This window comes from Symphalangus syndactylus, chromosome 4 (genome assembly GCF_028878055.3).
Source record: "Symphalangus syndactylus isolate Jambi chromosome 4, NHGRI_mSymSyn1-v2.1_pri, whole genome shotgun sequence".
NCBI classification, from domain to species: Eukaryota; Metazoa; Chordata; class Mammalia; order Primates; family Hylobatidae; genus Symphalangus; species Symphalangus syndactylus.
The window spans coordinates 89454994-89475560 of record NC_072426.2 but is presented as its reverse complement, the minus strand read 5'-3'; the positions used below and the strand labels follow the sequence as shown (position 1 = coordinate 89475560).

The window sequence follows — 20567 nt, the reverse complement described above, 5'->3', positions numbered from 1 at the left end:
TTATGTTTAGGAGTGGAATCCTAGTAACACAAAGGAACAGAGAAATATAATGGCTAATATAATCAGCAGTTCAGTTTATAAAGCTTAGCCATAAGCCTTTAAAGTCTATAAGAGTTTTGTTTCTTTTCATCTAACAAGTATTTTTTTTGTGTGCTCTGTATGAGATACAATGGTAGGAATTAATTTATTCAACAAAAGTTTGATGATCCTCTTTCATCCCAGATATTTGGCTTTCAAACTAGAAGTGGGGAATTAGGGAAGGAAATACAGACAAATAAGGATTCCTCTTTTTATAAGTACTTCTTAAGAAATTGGGAATGCATTGATGTAGTTAAAGTGCTGTGTGAGTCTATAAGGTTAAAAGGATGTGGGAAAGTCTAGTTGAAAGAATCAAGGAGCTTGGTGAAGAAAATGAAGGTTGTGTTTGAATCGTAGAAAGCAAAAGATACCAACAGAAAAAGATGATGTAATATTATTTAATGTCAAAGGCGGTGGAAGCTCATCTGTTTGCAGCAGTTGTTTAATAGACCATGCCCCTTGCTTCTAGATGGAAGTTTGGGCTTTCCAGGTGTCTCTATTTACCCCATAGGGATGTTATGCCTTATAATTGTGCTACTAAGAAGATTGGTGATTCCATTAAGCATGATAAGTTCCATTTTGCCATCCTCATGGAATTCTTTATACCACCTCTGGCTCCTTCAACCTCACCGTTCTGGAAACTGGATGTTAGTCTTCCTCCTCATCAGACAAAAGTAACTATAAAAAAAGTAACTATAAAAGTTACTATAGGAATCATCTGGCCAAATACCTTTGTTTTGTAGATAAGGTAGCAAAAGCTAGGGAGATTAACTGGCGTATCAAAGTTTCCATAATTAATAGGTGGCTGAGCTAGTACTATAACTTAGGACTCTTGACCGCTAGTTCTAGGTTCTTTTCCCCAAAAGCACATTGAAGAGCATTTGAAGGAGAGTGGTTTGCTGCCAACAGCAGCAGAGCAACAATTTGAATGTATTGAGATTTGTCCAAGGGGATTTTGGTATCACTTAATGGCTGCAAATAAGATCTGTGAAGTAGAGAATCAACAGGAAATAAGAGGAAGAAATATAATAGTAGAACAGGGGAAAGGAGGAAAAGCAGACATTCACTTACTCATTCAGCAGATATTTATGTGACTACTTCATGCCAGGCACTGTATTAATTTGGATGTGTAAATATAAAGAAGAATATAAAAATGTATGTGTAAATATAAAGTTCTATCCCTCAAGATGCTTGTAGAAACCCCCAGCGTGCTTAAATGATAGTAAGCTCACTCTTTTTCTGCATGTGAAGAAGCTAAGACTAAGAAGTGACTTATGCAAGTGTTTACACAGCTTGTATACAGCAGTTTTATTTTAGTTGCTTTTCTTTTGAATGGTTGCAGGAGGGTGAGGGGGCTAGAAGGAGTAGAGAAGAGAAAAGGATCATAGCTCTGGGAAGGGAGGACAGAGGCTTAATCTTAGTGAGAGATCATAATAAGGACTTACTTCCCTGAGAGGAAAAAAAACAGGTGCCCAGGTTTGCACTGCATGGTAGAAGACTTAGCAGTATACTGTGATAATCCATAGAAACATACTTTTATTTTAAAAATTATTTAATTTATTTTGAGACAGGGTCTTGCTCTGTCACCCAGGCTAGAGTGCAATGGTGCAATTATGGTCCACTATAGCCTTGACCTCCTGGGCTCAAGTGATCCTCCTGCCTCAGCCTCCCAAGTAGCTGGGACCACAGGTGTGCACTACCATGCCTGGCTAATTTTTTGATTTTTTGTAGAGACAGGAGTCTCACACTCCTGGGCTCAAGTGATCATTTTGCCTCAGCCTCCCCAAATGCTGGGATTATAGACATGAGCCACCATGCCTGACCACATACTTGTATTTTAAATTACTGAGAAAAAAGTATTTTTGGTTGAAAAGTCATAGTTTCAGTAAGAGTGTAATAAGAAAACTCCTCTACAACCAAGTTAGGTTCAATCTAATGTGAGTACAAAGAAATCTTTTGACATATTAAATTACATAAGTCATTTTCTCAATAGAAATAATAAAATTCAATACCTCTCATTAAAAGAATGAAAAAAATAGAATACTAAGAATACTTTATGAGTAACATGAGGCCAAAAAATATACGTTTAAAAGAGAAGTACTCTAAAGCGGATTTTTCTTTTCCTGTTTTTATTGAGAGATAACGATATATTTATTCTATAGCAAATATAGAAAATAGAGAAGCAAAACAACTTAAGAAAAATTTTAAGTACTTAAATCATACAAGCCAATGACAGTCATTGTTAACATTTAATATATGGTCTTCCAGCCTTTTTTGGTGATGTGTGTATATGTGTATGTGCCACCTGTCATATCTGTTTAGATGGAATTATGTTGTATATGTGGCATTTTAACCTACATAGGTAGTGATAATGGTGGTTGCTGTTATTATTTGGTTTGATTTTTTTGCTAAACCAAAATGAAGAAATGCATTAACTTTAATCAAGTTAAGGAATTAATTCCTTTACTGGATGGTTTTTGTAAGGTTCTTGAAATAAATTACTACAGTTTTTTTTTTCTGAAAGGTTTATACAGGCTTATACTACCACCAACTAAGTATGACCAGAAAGTGGCTTGGTGGCCATGATGTTAGGTTGTGCGATTCAAGTGTTTGATGTCATTAGGTTATTAAAAAAAAGCCCCTGATATTTCCCTCCACAAAAGAGGAAGTACAGGGGCAGGAGGGCTACCCCTTGTGCCCCACACCATCATTTCAGATGGTACTGGGAAGCCACTCCCAATTATTTCAGTTATGACCATTCCTGTTATGTAATGTTTTCTTACCTTACAAATTCTTTCTTCCTCCTGGCCTAAAAACCACTTTATCATGCTATTTTCTGCATATATTCAACCTCAGCTTTTGTATATTGATTTTATATATATTGATTCTCAGAATTTTAGGAGTTTTTTTCTGCCTGTAGTAAAATTGGGCTTTCATGCTACAGGTGCTTTTGGTGTTAGAGCTGTACTGATAAAGATCAAAACTGTTTGGGTTTGGTTTGGTTATTATTTGTGAGACTGAACCCAGCAAGGGAATAGTGGCTAGTCACCTGATGCGTGCTCTTCATTTAGCGCAAGACAAAGGTTTCTACTACCATAGGGAGCTGCCTAAGCCATGCCTGTAGGCATAGTACAGGATGTTTTTAAATACAAGTTTTTCTTCAAAGCTGTCGGAGATACACCTAAGGCTAAATGACGAATTAATGGGTGCAGGAAATCAACATGGCACATGGATACATATGTAACAAACCTGCACATTGTGCACATGTACCCTAAAACCCTAAAGTATAATAATAAAAAAAAAAAAAGACTTACAAAAAAAAAAAAATAAAAAATAAATAAATAAATAAATACAAGTTTTTAAGAACAGTGTTTTCAGCATTGAGGACCAGAGTGTGAAGCACTTCTTACTGGAGTAAGGGGTCTATCTTCTGCTTGGGAAAGCAATAATATAGTGTTATAAACTCCCCCGAGCCTTGCATTATAAAAAGAGGGCAGCCATAGGACCGTATTCCAGAATTGAGAATGCCCTACTCTAGAGCGACACAGTCCTATACAACTTTCTGTGCTGTCCATTGTAGTAGGCTGTAGCTACATGTAACTGTTGAGCACCTGAAAATGTAACTAAGGAAAAGAACTTTAAATTTTGTTTAGTTGTAATTAATTTAAATATAAATAGTCACATGTAGCTAATTGACATCATTTTGGACAAAGCAGCCCTAGACCTAATGATATCTACTTACATGGATACGGAAAGCTACCTATAACAATAAGTAAAGGGCAAGTCAGTAAAAGCAGTTTTTAGAAGAAATGAAGGAAAATAAAAAAGATGGCGTTCAGATTTAGGTGGAGAAAAAAGAGGGAAAAGAGATAAGAATGAGCTGTAAGAGCAGAAAATGATACCTCCAGAGGAAAGTGGGGCAGTTGTGGGGCAATTATTTTTCCTCATCTGAGGGGCAAAATACCCAGATACAATGGTGAAATGAGTAACACGAAAAGAAGAATAACAATATGGAAGATGCCTAATCATTCACATGAAAATAGTTTATATTACTGTGAATACTGCTGGAGGTTGTTGGTTATGCGAGAAATCAAGATCAATTTTAAACATAAAAACTTATGAAACTATTTTTAAACATAGTGTACAGATCCATGTACAAGCATATTCTTAAAAATTAGCATTATCATGGACTGAATTTATTTTTATGTATTTCCAATACTGTTTTAAAAGCATTTAACATCAGTATTTAAAAATATGAATATTTTGCACGTTAAGTAAATTGTAAAATCTTATGATATGTACCGTTGGTAGTCCATTTGTTTGAACACCTAAAGTTAACCAAAGAAGCCAAAATATTAGAAAAACATTTCTGGACTCATACCTTCAAATGCCTTATTACTTATCCCCTTGAATCTCTACGCAGGGAGAACAGGGTAGACCCAAAGGATCTACCTGGCCTGTCATGTAATGACCTGACCTGGATTACTCTGAAAATTGAGTATATGAATACACAGACTGTTGTATCGGTATCAGTGTGAAAAGGTGCCTACTAGATAAAATTCTGAATGGGCACAATTTGATCTAATGCTAATTTTCTCTCATATTTTTAAGAACTAACTCTGTTATATGTAGCAAAGAGGCAAGAAAAGATGATTTTATATACATTAAAAATGATCTGTTGGAATTATAGTACTGAGTCAAAGATTAATCTATGTTATGGTATATATAAAAGATATGCATATGTAACTTAATGTAAGTTCAGCCATTGGAATATGGTCAGCATTGTCAACCACCCTTTTTGTGCTTAGAATTAGGTTTTTGGTTACAGCACTTTGGGAGGCTGAGGCGGGTGGATCACCAGAGGTTGGGAGTTTGAGACCAGCCTGACCAACATGGAGAAACCCCGTCTCTACTAAAAATACAAAAATTAGCCAGGCGTGGTGGTGCATGCCAATAATCCCAGCTACTCGGGAGGCTGAGGCAGGAGAATTACTTGAACCTGGGAGGTGGAGGTTGTGGTGAGCTGAGATTGCACCATTGCACTCCAGCCTGGGCAGCAAAAATGAAACTCTGTCTCAAAAAAAAAAAAAAGAATTAGGTTTTTGGGCCTCAGATTTACTGAGTCAAGTATTTTCCCATCATAAATATTTATAAAATAGAAAAGGTAAAAGCAGAAAACTATCACAGTTACATCACAAAAATCACATCAAATGTTTATAATTTCCAAAGGAGACAGATTTTACCTAGTTTCTAGCAACCATGGAAATTTATCAGCAAAGAACTCCGCTCTGTTTTTTCTTGCCTGAGAGATGGGATGGAACACTAACCAAAAGACAATGCAGGCAAAAGATTTATCTTATGAATGATGTCCCCCAAATCCATTTTCTTAGACCATATTCTTTACTGATTTGGAAGTGGGCAAAATTATTGGTTAGTTTTTATGTGGGAAAAATGTCAATTTTTTTTCTTTTCTTTTTTTTTTTTTTTGAGATGGAATCTCTCTCTGTTGCCCAGGCTCGAGTCAGTGGCATGATCTTGGCTCACTGCAACATCTGCCTCCCTGTTCAAGAGATTCTCCCACCTCAGCCTCCCAAGTAGCTGATACCACAGGTGCATCCCACCATACCCGGCTAATTTTTATATATATATATATATATATTTTTTTTTTTTTTTTTTTTTTTTGAGACGGAGTCTCGCTCTGTCGCGATCCCGGCTCACTGCAAGCTCCGCCTCCTGGGTTCACGCCATTCTCCTGCCTCAACCTCCTGAGTAGCTGGGGCTACAGGTGCCCGCCACTACACCTGGCTAATTTTTTGTATTTTTTTTAGTAGAGACGGGGTTTCACCATGTTAGCCAGGATGGTCTCGATCTCCCGACCTCATGATCCACCTGCCTCTGCCTCCCAAAGTGCTGGGATTACGGGCGTGAGCCACCGCACCCAGCCCTAATTTCTGTATTTTTAGTAGAGATGGGGTTTCACCATATTGGCCAGGCTGGTCTTGAACTCCTGACCTCAGGTGATCTGTCCGCCTCAGCCTCCCAAAGTGCTGGGACCACAGGCGTGAGCCACCCACCGTGCCCAGCCAAATGTCCTGATTTTAAATTTAAATGAGCCCATTTATTTCTCTGGAGAGACGTTGCATGCACGTGCCCGTGCACGTGTGTGTGTTTGTGTGTGTGTGTGTGTTCCAAAGGGAATTACTTCTTTGCTAAGGCCTTTTATTTGTATTCACTATTACTTATATTTTTAAATGCCACTAAAAGTATTTTTAGAGAAAATCACATATACATTGGTGTTTAAATAAGTAATATTTGTGATCTGGTCATACAGTTATTTTTAGATTATTCAATGTTTAACTCAATATTAGACATTGGCCATGGAATACAGCCTGTGTTTTGATGATCTGAATGTTGACAGGAGCCATCTGTGTTGCTGAGACATTGTGTGGCATGCAGAATTTATGACAACACAAGAATTCTTTTATGTTTGTCATTTCTTCTATTTTTTTAAACATTAGTGCTGTGACTTTCTTTCATGTATACAGGTTAAACCAATAACCGAAAAAACAGAATTGTTTCTTAAGGATATGAACAAATTAAATATGGATATTATAGTAGTTGAGTGGTTTATTGGTTATAAGCTTACAGTTATCTAACTCTGTATTTTTCAATACCAGATACTAGAACTATAGAAGGCATTTTTGAAACTTTGTTTAAAGTATCCATTGGAAGAAGCAAAGTTTGCCTGTAGTGTAATTACAAAAGAGTGATAAGAAGTTGTAAAAAATGTAGAGATCTTTTTTATTTTTCAACCAATTTTTCACATTAGTTACATTTTACGTAATTGTAGTACAATATCAAAACCAGGAAATTGACATTAGTGATGGTGTGTGTGCACGCTTCTGTGCCATTTTATAACTTGTGTAGTAACTGTGCCATTTTATAACTTGTGTAGTAACTGTGCCATTTTATAACTTGTGTAGTAACGATCATCATATTTAAGGTATAGAACTATTGTACCACCACAGCGTTTTCCCTTGTGTGGTACCTCTTTACATTCATAACCATTCTCACTTTCTCTCACCATTCCTAGCCTCTGGCAACCACTAAATCTGTTTTACATCTTTATAATTTTATTATTTTCAGATTTTATAGAAATAGTATCTTACAGTGTTGAGCTTTGGAACTTGGCTTTTTAAAACTAGCATAACACCCTGGAGATCCATTCAAGTAGTTGTGTGCATCAGTAGTTTGTTTCTTTTTATTGCTGAGTACTATTCCATGATATGGATGTACCACAGTTTAAATAAACTGTTTAAATAAATAGTAAAGATGTTGATTCTCCCAATTTATGAATATGGTATGTCTCTCCATTAATTTAAACCTTTTTGATTTCTTTAATCAGCATTTTTCAGTTTTCAGAACACAGTTCACTACATGCTTTCTTTTTTTTATTATTATACTTTAAGTTCTAGGGTACATGTGCACAACGTTCAGGATTGTTACATATGTATACATGTGCCGTGTTGGTGTGCTGCACCCATTAACTCGTCATTTACATTAGGTGTATCTCCTGATGCTATCCCTCCGCCCTCCCCCAACCCCATAACAGGCCCCAGTGTGTGATGTTCCCCTTCCTGTGTCCAAGTGTTCTCATTGTTCATTTCCCACCTATGATTGAGAACATGCGGTGTTTGTTTTTTTGTTCTTGCGATAGTTTGCTGAGAATGATGGTTTCCAGCTTCATCCATGTCCCTACAAAGGACATGAACTCATCCTTTTTTATGGCTGCATAGTATTCCATGGTGTATATGTGCCACATTTTCTTAATCCAGTCTATCATTGATGGACATTTGGGTTGGTTCCAAATCTTTGCTATTGTGAATTGTACTGCAGTAAACATACGTGTGCATGTGCCTTTATAGCAGCATGATTTATAATCCTTTGGGTATATATCCAGTAATGGGATGGCTGGGTCAAATGGTATTTCTAGTTCTAGATCCCTGAGGAATCGCCACACTGTCTTCTACAATGGTTGAACTAGTTTACAGTCCTACCAGCAGTGTGAAAGTGTTCCTATTTCTCCATATCCACTCCAACATCTGTTGTTTCCTGACTTTTTAATGATGGCCATTCTAACTGGTGTGAGATGGTATCTCATTGTGGTTTTGATTTGCATTTCTATGATGGCCAGTGATGATGAGCATTTTTTCATGTGTCTGTTGGCTGCATAAATGTCTTCTTTTGAGAAGTGTCTATTCATATCCTTCACCCACTTGTTGATGGGGTTGTTTTTTTCTTGTAAATTTGTTTGAGTTCTTTGTAGATTCTGGATATAAGCCCCTTGTCAGATGAGTAGATTGCAAAAATTTTCTCCCATTCTGTAGGTTGCCTATTCACTCTGATGGTAGTTTCTTTTGCTGTGCAGAAGCTCCTTAGTTTAATTAGATCCCATTTGTCAATTTTGGCTTTTGTTGCCCTTGCTTTTGGTGTTTTAGACATGAAGTCCTTGCCCATGCCTATGTCCTGAATGGTATTGCCTAGGTTTTCTTCTAGGGTTTTTATGGTTTTAGGTCTAACATGTAAGTCTTTAATCCATCTTGAATTAATTTTTGTATAAGGTGTAAGGATGGGATCCGGTTTCACCTTTCTACATATGGCTAGCCAGTTTTCCCAGCACCATTTATTAAATAGGGAATCCTTTCCCCATTTCTTGTTTTTGTCAGGTTTGTCAAAGATCAGATGATTGTAGATGTGTGCAATTATTTCTGAGGGCTCTGTTCTGTTCCATTGGTCTATATCTCTGTTTTGGTACCAGTACCATGCTGTTTTGGTTACTGTAGCCTTGTAGTATAGTTTGAAGTCAGGTAGCGTGATGCCTCCAGCTTTGTTCTTTGGCTTAGGATTGTCTTGGCAATGCGGGCTCTTTTTTGGTTCCATATGAACTTAAAAGTAGTTTTTTCCAATTCTGTGAAGAAAGTCATTGGTAGCTTGATGGGGATGGCATTGAATCTATAAATTACCTTGGGCAGTATGGTCATTTTCACGATATTTATTCTTCCTACCCATGAGCATGGAATGTTCTTCCATGTTTGTATCCTCTTTTATTTCATTGAGCAGTGGTTTGTAGTTCTCCTTGAAGAGGTCCTTCACGTCCCTTGTAAGTTGGATTCCTAGGTATTTTGTTCTCTTTGAAGCAATTGTGAATGGGAGTTCTGTCATGATTTGGCTCTCTGTCTGTTATTGGTGTATAAGAATGCTTGTGATTTTTGCACATTGATTTTGTATCCTGAGACTTTGCTGAAGTTGCTTATCAGCTTAAGGAGATTTTGGGCTGAGATGATGGGGTTTTCCAGATATACAGTCATGTCATCTGCAAACAGGGACAATTTAACTTTCTCTTTTCCTAATTGAATACCCTTTATTTCTTTCTCCTGCCTGATTGCCCTGGCCAGAACTTCCAACACTATGTTGAATAGGAATGTTGAGAAAGGGCATCCCTGTCTTGTGCCAGTTTTCAAAGGGAATGCTTCCAGTTTTTGCCCGTTCAGTATGATATTGGCTGTGGGTTTACCATAAATAGTTCTTATTATTTTGAGATACGTCCCATCAATACCTAATTTATTGAGAGTTTTTAGCATGAAGCGTTCTTGAATTTTGTCAAAGGCCTTTTCTGCATCTGTTGAGATAATCATGTGGTTTTTGTCTTTGGTTCTGTTTATATGCTGGATTACGTTTATTGATTTGCGTATGTTGAACCAGCCTTGCGCATCCCAGGGATGAAGCCTACTTGATCATGGTGGATAATCTTTTTGATGTGCTGCTGGATTCGATTTGCCAGTATTTTATTGAGGATTTTTGCATCGATGTTCATCAGGGATATTGGTCTAAAATTCTCTTTTTTTGTTGTGTCTCTGCCAGTCTTTGGTACCAGGATGATGCTGGCCTCATAAAATGAGTTAGGGAGGGTTCCCTCTTTTTCTGTTGATTGGAATAGTTTCAGGAGGAATGGTACCAGCTCCTTCTTGTACCTCTGGTAGAATTCGGCTGTGAGTCCATCTGGTCCTGTACTTTTTTTGGTTGGTAGGCTATTAATTACTGCCTCAATTTCAGAGCCTGTTGTTGGTCTATTCAGGGATTCAAGTTCTTCCTGGTTTAGTCTTGGGAGGGTGTGTGTGTCGAGGAATTTATCCATTTCTTTTAGATTTTCTAGTTTATTTGCCTAGAGGTGTTTATAGTATTCTCTGATGGTAGTTTGTATTTCTGTGGGATCAGTGGTGGTATCCCCTTTATCATTTTTTATTGCATCTATTTGATTCTTATCTCTTTTCTTCTTTATTAGTCTTGCTAGCGGTCTATCAATTTTGTTGACATTTTCAAAAAACCAGCTCCTGGATTCATTGATTCTTTTGAAGGGTTTTTTGTGTCTCTGTCTCCTTCAGTTCTGCTCTGATCATAGTTAATTCTTGCCTTCTGCTAGCTTTTGAATGTGTTTGCTCTTGCTTCTCTAGTTCTTTTAATTGTGGTGTTAGGGTGTCAATTTTAGATCTTTCCTGCTTTCTCTTGTGGGCATTTAGTGCTATAAATTTCCCTCTACACACTGCTTTAAATGTGTCCCAGAGATTCTGGTATGTTGTGTCTTTGTTCTCTTTGGTTTCAAAGAACATCTTTATTTCTGCCTTCATTTCGTTATGTACCCAGTAGTCATTCAGGAGCAGGTTGTTCAGTTTCCATGGTGTTGCACAGTTTTTGGTGAGTTTCTTGATCCTGAGTTCTAGTTTGATTGCGCTGTAGTCTGAGAGACAGTTTGTTACAATTTCTGTTCTTTTACATTTTCTGAGGAGTGCTTTACTTCCAACTATGTGGTCAATTTTGGAATAAGTGCGACGCAGTGCTGAGAAAAATGTATAGTCTGTTGATTTGGGGTGGAGAGTTCTGTAGATGTCTGTTAGGTCCACTTGGTGCAGAGCTGAGTTCAATTCCTGGATATCGTTGTTAACTTTCTGTCTCGTTGATCTGTCTAATGCTGACAGTGGGGTGTTAAAGTCTCTCATTATTATTGTGTGGGAGTCTAAGTCTCTTTCTAGGTCTGTAAGGACTTGCTTTATGAATCTGGGTGCTCCTGTATTGGGTGCATATATATTTAAGATAGTTAGCTCTTCTTGTTGAATTGATCCCTTTACCATTATGTAATGGCCTCCTTTGTCTCTTTTGATCTTTGTTGGTTTAAAGTCTGTTTTATCAGAGACTAGGATTGCAACCCCTGCCTTTTTTTTTGTTTTCCATTTGCTTGGTAGATCTTCCTCCATCCCTTTATTTTGAGCCTATGTGTGTCTCTGCACGTGAGATGGCTCTCCTGAATACACACTGATGAGTCTTGACTCTTTATCCAATTTGCCAGTCTGTGTCTTTTAATTGGAGCATTTGGCCCATTTACATTTAAGGTTAATATTGTTATGTGTTAATTTGATCCTGTCATTATGATGTTAGCTGGTTATTTTGCTTGTTAGTCAATGCAGTTTCTTCCTAGCATCGATGGTCTTTACAATTTGGCATGTTTTTGCAGGGGCTGGTACCGGTTGTTCCTTTCCATGTTTAGTGCTTCCTTCGGGAGCTCTTACAGGGCAGGCCTGGTGGTGACAGAATCTCTCAGCATCTGCTTGTCTGTAAAGGATTTTATTTCTCCTTCACTTATGAAGCTTAATTTGGCTCGATATGAAATTCTGGGTTGGAAATTCTTTTCTTTAAGAATGTTGAATATTGGCCCCCACTCTCTTCTGCCTTGTAGAGTTTCTGCTGAGAGATCTGCTGTTAGTCTGACGGGTTTCCCTTTGTGGGTAACCCGACGTTTCTCTCTGGCTGCCCTTGACATTTTTTCCTTCATTTCAACTTTGGTGAATCTGACAGTTATGTGTCTTGGAGTTGCTCTTCTCGAGGATTATCTTTGTGGTGTTCTCTGTATTTCCTGAATTTGAATGTTGGCCTGCCTTGCTAGATTGGGGAAGTTCTCCAGGATAATATCCTGCAGAGTGTTTTCCAACTTGGTTCCATTCTCCCCGTCACTTTCAGGTACACCAATCAGATGTAGATTTGGTCTTTTCATGTAGTCCCATATTTCTTGGAGGCTTTGTTCGTTTCTTTTTACTCTTTTTTCTCTAAACTTCTGTTCTCACTTCATTTCATTCATTTGATCTTCAATCACTGATACCCTTTCTTCCAGTTGATGAAATCGGCTACTGAAGCTTGTGCATTAGTCATGTAGTTCTCGTGCCATGGTTTTCAGCTCCATCAGGTCATTTAAGGACTTCTCTACACTGGTTCTAGTTAGCCATTCGTCTAATCTTTCTCAAGTTTTTTAACATCTTTGCATTGGGTTTGAACTTCCTCCTTTAGCTCGGAGGAGTTTGATCGTCTGAAGCCTTCTTCTCTCAACTTGTCAAAGTCATTCTCCGTCCAGCTTTTTCCATTGCTGGCGAGGAGCTGTGTTCCTTTGGAGGGGGAAAGGTGCTCTGATTTTTAGAATTTTCAGCTTTTCTGCTCTGTTTTTTCCTCATCTTTGTGGTTTTATCTACCTTTGGTCTTTGATGATGGTGACCAACAGATGGGATTTTGGTGTGGATGTCCTTTCTGTTAGTTTTCCTTCTAATAGTCAGGACCCTCAGCTGCAGGTCTGTTGGAGTTTGCTGGAGGTCCACTCCAGACCCTGTTTGCCTGGATATCAGCAGCAGAGGCTGCAGAACAGCGAATATTGCTGAACAGCAAATGTTTCTGCCTGATCATTCCTCTGGAAGCTTCGTCTTAGAGGGGTACCCGGCCATGTGAGGTGTCAGTCTGCCCCTACTGGGGGGTGCCTTCCAGTTAGGCTACTCAGAAGTCAGGGACCCACTTGAGGAGGCAGTCTGTCTGTTCTCAGATCTCAAACTCCGTGCTGGGAGAACCACTACTCTCTTCAAAGCTGTCAGACAGGGACATTTAAGTCTGCAGAGATTTCTGCTGCCTTTTGTTCAGTTATGCCCTGCCCCCAGGGGTGGAGTCCACAGAGGCAGGCAGGCTTCCTTGAGCTGAGGTGGGCTCCACCCAGTTCAATCTTCCTGGCCACTTTCTTTACCTACTCAAGCCTCAGCAATGGCAGGCACCCCTCCCCCCAGCCTCGCTGCCACCTTGCAGTTCCATCTCAGACTGCTGTGCTAGCAATGAGTGAGGCTCCATGGGCGTGGGACCCTCCGAGCCAGGCGCGGGATATCATCTACTGGTGTGCCGTTTGCTAAGACCATTGGAAAAGCACAGTATTAGGGTGAGAGTGACCCGATATTCCAGGAGCTGTCTGTCACCCCTTCCCTTGGCTAGGAAAGGGAATTCCCTGACCCCTTGCGCTTCCCAGGTGAGGGGATGCCTCGCCCTGCTTCGTCTCACACTCTGTGGGCTGCACCCACTGTCCTGTCCCCACTGTCCAACGAGCCCCAGTGAGATGACCCCGGTACCTTAGTTGGAAATGCAGAAATCACCTGTCTTCTGCATTGCTCACGCTGGGAGCTGTAGACTGGAGCTGTTCCTATTCGGCCATCCTCTTTGGTGTAATCTACATGCTTTCTTAGATTTCTTTCTGGGGTGGTTATAAGTGATACTGTTTGTTAAATTTCACTTTCCCTGTGCTGATTGCTGATACTTAGAAATAAAATTGATTTCTGGGCTGTGCGGTGGCTCACACCTGTAATCCCAGCACTTTGGGAGGCTGAGGCGGGCGGATCACAAGGTCAGGAGATCGAGACCATCCTGGCTAACACAATGAAACTCTGTCTCTACTAAAAATACAAAATATTATCCAGGCATGGTGGCGGGCGCCTGTAGTCCCAGCTACTCAGGAGGCTGAGGCAGGAGAATGGCATTATCCCAGGAGGTGGAGCTTGCAGTGAGCAGAGATCGTGCCACTGCACTCCAGCCTGGGCAGCAGAACGAGACTCTGTCTCCAAAAAAAAAAAAAAAGAAAAGAAAAGAAATCAAATTGATTTCTGTGTATTGACCTTGTATTTTGTGAACTTAGTAAACTCACTTATAAGTTTGGAGAGTTTTTCTGTAGTTTGGGGTTTTCTATGTTGACCATTATGTCATCTGTAAGTAGTAACAGTGTTCTCACTTTTTGATCTGATGTCTTTTATTTCCCTTCTTTGCATTATGTCACCAGCTTGGATTTTCATTACTGTGTTGAATAAGAATTATGAGAATGGGCATTCTTGCCTTTTTCCTAATCTAAGGGGAAAAAGCATTCAGTCTTTCACCTTTAGGTAGATGTTAGCTATCGATATTTGGGAGATGGTTTTTATCAAGTTGAAGTAGTTTCCCTCTGTTCCTAGATTGCTTAGAGTTTTTATCATGAATGTGAGTTGGATTTTGTTACTTTTGTTTTGGTAATTGCTACAAACCTATGAGTTTTCTTCTTTAGCCTGTTGATTGCACTGATTGATTTTCTAATAGTAAACTAATCTCATAGACCTGAAATAAACCCCCTTTGGTCATGGTATTTAGTTCTTTTTATATATTCCTGAATTCTAGTTAGTAGTATTTTGTTAAAGATTTTTACATCTGTATTCTGGGGGTTAATGCTTTTTATTCTTTATTTTTCTTTTGTTGTACTGTCTTTGTCTGCTCTTGTATTAAGTTAAACCTGGCCTCATAAATACTATGGAAGGTGTTTTCTCCTCATCTGCTTTATGGAAGAGATAGTGTAGAATTAATGGTTAATTGTTCTTTAAACATTTAGTAGAATTTAGCAGTAAAATTATCTGGGCCTGGAGATTTCTTTTTGGGGAGTTTTAAAGTTATAAATTCAACTTCTTTAATAGTTATTGACCTATTCAAATGACTTCTTTCATCTTGGATGAATTTTGATAGTTTGTGATTTTGAGGAATTGGCCCTTTTTCTCAGTTGTCAAATTTATGACTGTGAAGTTGTTCATAATATTCCTTTATTACCGTAATGGCTGGAGGGTCTGTAGTGATATTCCTTATTTCATTCTGATTTTGGTAATTTACCTTCTCTCTTTTTCTTTGTCAGTCTTGCTGGTGGTTTGTCAATTTTACAGATCTTTTCAAAGAACCCAACATTTTGTTTTCTTGATTTTCTCTACTTTTCTATGTTCCATTTCAAGGATCCTGCTCTTTTTATAGTGAAAGTGAGTTTATTAGAGAAGTAAATAAATAAAATAATTGTTACTCCATAGACAGAGCCCTGAGGGCTGCTAGTTGGCTATTTTTAATGGTTATTTCTCAATCATATGCTAAGCAAGGGTTGGATTATTCATGAGTTTTCTGAGAAAGGAACAAGAATTTCCCAAAACTTTGGTTTTCTCTTCCTTTTAAACTGTATAGGGCAGCAGTCCCCAACCTTTTTGACATCAGGGACTGGTTTCATGGAAGACAACTTTTCCACAGACGGGGAGAGGGTTGTGGGAGCGGTGTGGATGGTTTCAGGATGATTCAAGTACATTACATTTATTGTGCACTTTATTTCTATTATGATTACATTGTAATATATAATGAAATAATTATACAACTCACCATAAGGTGGAATCAGTGGGAGCCCTGAGCTTATTTTTATGCAGCTAGATGGTCCTATCTGGGGGTGATGGGAGACAGTGACACAGATTATCAGGCATTAGATTTGATATCATAAGGAGCAAGCAACCTAGATTTCTTGCATGTGCAGTTCACAATAAAGTTCCTGCTTCTGTGAGAATCTAATGCTGCTGCTGATCTTACTGATAATGCAAGCAATGGGCAGTAGCTGTAAATACAGATGAAGCTTCAACTAACTCGCCTGCTGCTCACCTCCTGCTGTGTTGCCAGGTTGCTAATAGCCCATGGATTGGTACTGGTCTGTGGCCCAGGGGCTGGGGACCCATGATGTAGGGTCCAGACATTCCGATGGCAATTGTGAACTGTCAGGTGCTGGTGGGAGTGTCTTTTGGCATGCTAATGTATTATAATTAGCATATAATGAGCAGTAAGGATGACCAGAGGTCACTTTCCATTGCCATCTTGGTTGTGGTGGGTTTTGGCCAGCTTCTTTACTGCATCATGTTTTATTGGCAGGGTCTTTGTGAACTGTTATCTTAATGCCAACCTCCTCATCCAGTGACTCATCCAGTGACTGAGAATGCCTAACCTCCTGGGAATGTAGTCCAGCTGGTCTTATCTTCATTTTACTCAGCCCCTGTTCAAGATGGAATTGCTCTGATTCAAATGCTTCTATTTCTCCCTCCCCTTTACAAGGGGACCCTTAATCCTAAAGGTTGTAGAGGGACCAAGATCCATCTTCTGTAGTGTCTTTTGGCTTAATAGGGGTGATGATATTCCTTCCTAACTTGTAGGGTCTCTTGTATTCAAAGTAGAGTGAAGCGCAGTCATAAAGCAGCTGTGTGGTGAAAGCCATTCATAACTCTGAGTCCTGACAAAAGGTGATATTTGGGAGACCAAAATATTGTCTGTTCATGGTTCGTTATGGAATATATTACCGGAAAGGGGTCTGATCCAGATCCCAAGAGAGGGTTCTTGGATCTCACACAGGAAATCTTGGGTGAGTCCACAGAGTAAACTGAAAATGAGTTTATTAGAGAAGTAAAGAAACAAAAGAATGGTTACACCACAGAACTGCTGATTTCTGCTATCTTTTTTTTTTTTTTCTTTCTTCTTACTTTGGGTTTATTTTGGTCTTATTTTCTCTAGTTTCTTAAGACATCAGTTTAGCTTATTGATGGGATTTTTTTCTCTTTTCTGTCTCTACTTCAGCTGTTTCCTACATATTATGTATTTTTTCAGTTGTTTCCTATAAATTATGTATTTTCTTTTGCATTCAGTTTGATATGGTTTTTTTTTTCTCTCTCTTGAGACTTCCTCTCTGACTGACCCATGGATAACTTAGGGGTATGAATGTTAGTATCCAAGTGTTTGGATGTATTCTTGTCATCTTTCTGTTACTGATTTCTAATTTGATCCCATTGTGGTCAGAGAACACATTCTGTATAATTTCAATTATTTTAACTTTGTTGTGGTTTGTCTTGTGGCCCAAACTATGGTCTGTCTTGGTAAATGTTCTGTGGATGCTTGAAAAGATTACTTTTTGCTGTTGTTGGATAGAATATTCTGTAAGCATTGACTAGGTGCTGTTTGTTAGCGGTGTCCTTGAGTTTTATATCATTAATGATTTTCTTGTCTAGTTATTTTTATCAGTTGTTGGGATGGGGTGTTGAGCTCTCCAACTGTAATTGTAGATTTGGCGATTCTCTCAGTTTTATGAGATTATGCTTCAGCTACTATACATTTCTGCAGTTTGGTATACTGTTAGGATCACTGTGTCTTCTTGGTAGATTGACCTTTTTATCATTTTGTGAGGTCTCTTTCTATATGTGGGTATTCTTTTTGCTCTAAAGTCTATTTGATAATATAAGCACATCAAATTTCTTTTGTTTTTTTTTTTTGGCATGGTATATCTTTTTCATCTTTTATTTTAAAATATATATATTTTTATACATAACATGAATTTCCTGTAATCTGCATATAGTTAGGCCATGAATCTACCAATCTGTCTTTTAATGGGTATATTTCAGCCCTTTATATTTAATGTAATTTTTGCTATGTAAGTCTGCCATTTTATTTTTTTATTTTTTCTTTATTTCTGTTTTCTTTTTCTTTTCTGTGTATTAGTTTTTTAATAATTCCATTTTTATTTATATATAGTATTTTGAGTTTATGTCTTTATAATAATGTTTTAGTTGTTGCTCTAGGCATTATATTTCACACACAAACACATATATTTTAACTATATATAGTCTACTACATGTAGAAACCTTATGTCCCCTTAAGTCCCTTTTCCTCCCCCATTTATAAGTTTCTTAAATATTTTCTATGCGTATTTTAAGAAGTACATAAGAAAATGTCACAGTCATGCAAGGATGGAGGCCTACACTCCCCAGTCCTCCCTTTCTTTTTTCTTTTCTTTTTTTTTTTTTTTTTGAGACGGAGTCTCGCTCTGTCGCCCAGGCTGGAGTGCAGTGGGGTGATCTCGGCTCACAGCAAGCTCCACCTCCTGGGTTCAGGCCATTCTCCTGCCTCAGCCTCCCAAGTAGCTGGGACTACAGGCACCTGCCACCACACCCAGCTAATTTTTTGTATTCTTAGTAGAGACGGGGTTTCACCATGTTAGCCAGGATGGTCTGGATCTCCTGACCTCGTGATCCACCCACCTCAGCCTCCCAAAGAGCTGGGATTACAGGTGGGAGCCACCATGGCCAGCCTTTCCAGTCCTCCCTTTCTGATGGGAATGGGGGCTGGGGCCACAGGTTTTTCTGTGGTGTTAGGTAGATTACTGGATACAAGTTTTCTGCATTGCTAGGCTACCTCTTTCCTGATCCTTTGGCTAGAGAGTGCAGGCTTTCTTAAATTTTTTTTTGTGTTCCTTGTCATTTCCAAGGGCTGGTTTCTCTATCACTCATTTTAGGATACATTAGGCAAAAAGAAAATCACCGTATTTTTCCTTGGGTCTCAAGCTGGTCTCACTTTTTCTCTCTACCTTTCAGAGTATTGTGTTTTATATATAGTGCCCAGGGTTTTTAGCTGTATTTGACAGCAGGAAAAGGGAGAAGTATGTCTACTCCACCTTTTCCTGAAACTGGAATTCCTTCTTCTATTAAATGCTGATCAGAGTACGTTATTTCTACTCTCTATAAGTAAATTGACAAGAAGCTAAGTAGTTGACACAAAGGAAAGTAAGAGAGCTATTATTCTCAGGGTGGTTATACTTAGTAGAAGAATTTTTAAGATACTCAAATCAAAGTAATGAAAAGAGGAAGAAAGATTCCACCAATGGCTGTGGGTGTTTATAAACAAGAATGATCATAATTAATTTAGGCAGGATCAGGAAAAGCTTTTAGGAAATGGGTTTGAAAGAGCCTAAGGGGGCTGGATAGGATTTTGACAGTTGGGTAGAGAAGTGGAAGACGTATTGTAGGTGGCAGAAATAAAATGAGTAACATTCTTTGTCTTTCTGGGCATAAGCTCAGATGGCATACAACTGTTTGATAGGCTAATAGATGGGTGCCCCTTGGCAGTGGCAGGCAGCGCTGTTTATGTATTTATTTCACAAGGTTGTCTTTCCCTTCTTATACTCAGAGCTATGCCAGAGATTATGATTTGTTGGTCTTGGGGAAATGAAGACAGATATCATTGTTTTTGTTTTTAAAATTTCTTAGGTGGTTATAGTATGTGGCCCAGGATTGACAGATGCTACAGGTGCATCTCTAGATAAACACAGTAAATTAATTTAATTTTGTTTAAATCAGTAAATAGTTACTTAGTGTCTGCTATATGCTGGGGGAGTTTTAGGCTATAGAAGGTGGGACATCTAATATCTTTTAAAACTCCTGCCAAGTTATAGGTACTGTGACAGATACTTTCACCTAAATTATTTCAGGAATTAATGATCTAGCAGGAGAGACAATTTAATACAAAGTTGATTGTTTTAAATGCCATATAGAGTTACGAAATTAAAAATAGAGTTATAAAATTACTGGAGTGGAGATGGGGACAGATACAAGTAACTAAATTATAGGAACTAAAAGAGGGTTCTTCGAGATGAACCAGTCCAACCTCTGCATCTGACGAATGAGGAAACTGAGGCTCAAAAATCAGTAATTTTCTCAAGGTTACAAGGCTTGGGAAAGATCCAAGGAAAAAGTTTCCCTGATTCCAAGGTCAATGCTGTTTCCACAGACCTGCAAAGGTAAACATACCTCTTTGATGAAGGAATCTATGACTGTTTTCTTAAACATGTCTATGAAGTCCCCATCTGAAAGTTTCTTTACTTAGTAGTACAGTGGGTAGAAGCTTGGTTCTGCAAAACGCATAGGGAGGATTTGGTTGAGAATTTGTTTAGTATAAATATAGCCTTTGAACCAAAACATTTCGCAAACAGCAGAACAGCAGGTAGTATCTATGGAGAGCATCTGGGGTCATCACCTTATTCAATGTTTTCTAAGCTGTTTTTGCCAAATTAGCAAAAGAAAAAAGTACAATAATTTCAAAAGATAAGATTGTTATTTACTAGAATATCCTAAAGATTGTTAATTTAGTTTTTGTGACTGTTTTTTTCCCTTCATCAACATAGAAAATGGATCTTTTATGTTTGTTTTATATTGAACAATGTGGGATCACCCTTAAATTTAAAGAAGTATTTGATTATACCTGAGTCAAAGAATGTTGATACGGAAAGTGAGAAAAATTTTTTTCATTTCAAACCGTTCATAAGATCTATAAACACTGATAAACTATTATCAGTAATTTTTAATACAATATTATTTTTAAATCAGATTAATTGGTCTGAAAAAATATACATAATTTCTTTTGCAGATTTAACTGGGTGTGATGATGATTTATAGACTGATTTTCCTTGATGATATTTTAAGAGTGTTTCAATAGTTTTTTTTGTGCATATGTTT

At 38.2% G+C, this 20567-nt stretch overlaps 1 protein-coding gene across 9 annotated transcripts in view; it reads left to right on the top strand.

Moving 5' to 3' along the window:
- The window catches only part of CCSER2 (coiled-coil serine rich protein 2), a 194794-nt gene that overhangs the window by 153966 nt on the left and 20261 nt on the right, over positions 1 to 20567 (top strand). The gene's annotated exons all lie outside the window — the stretch shown is intronic.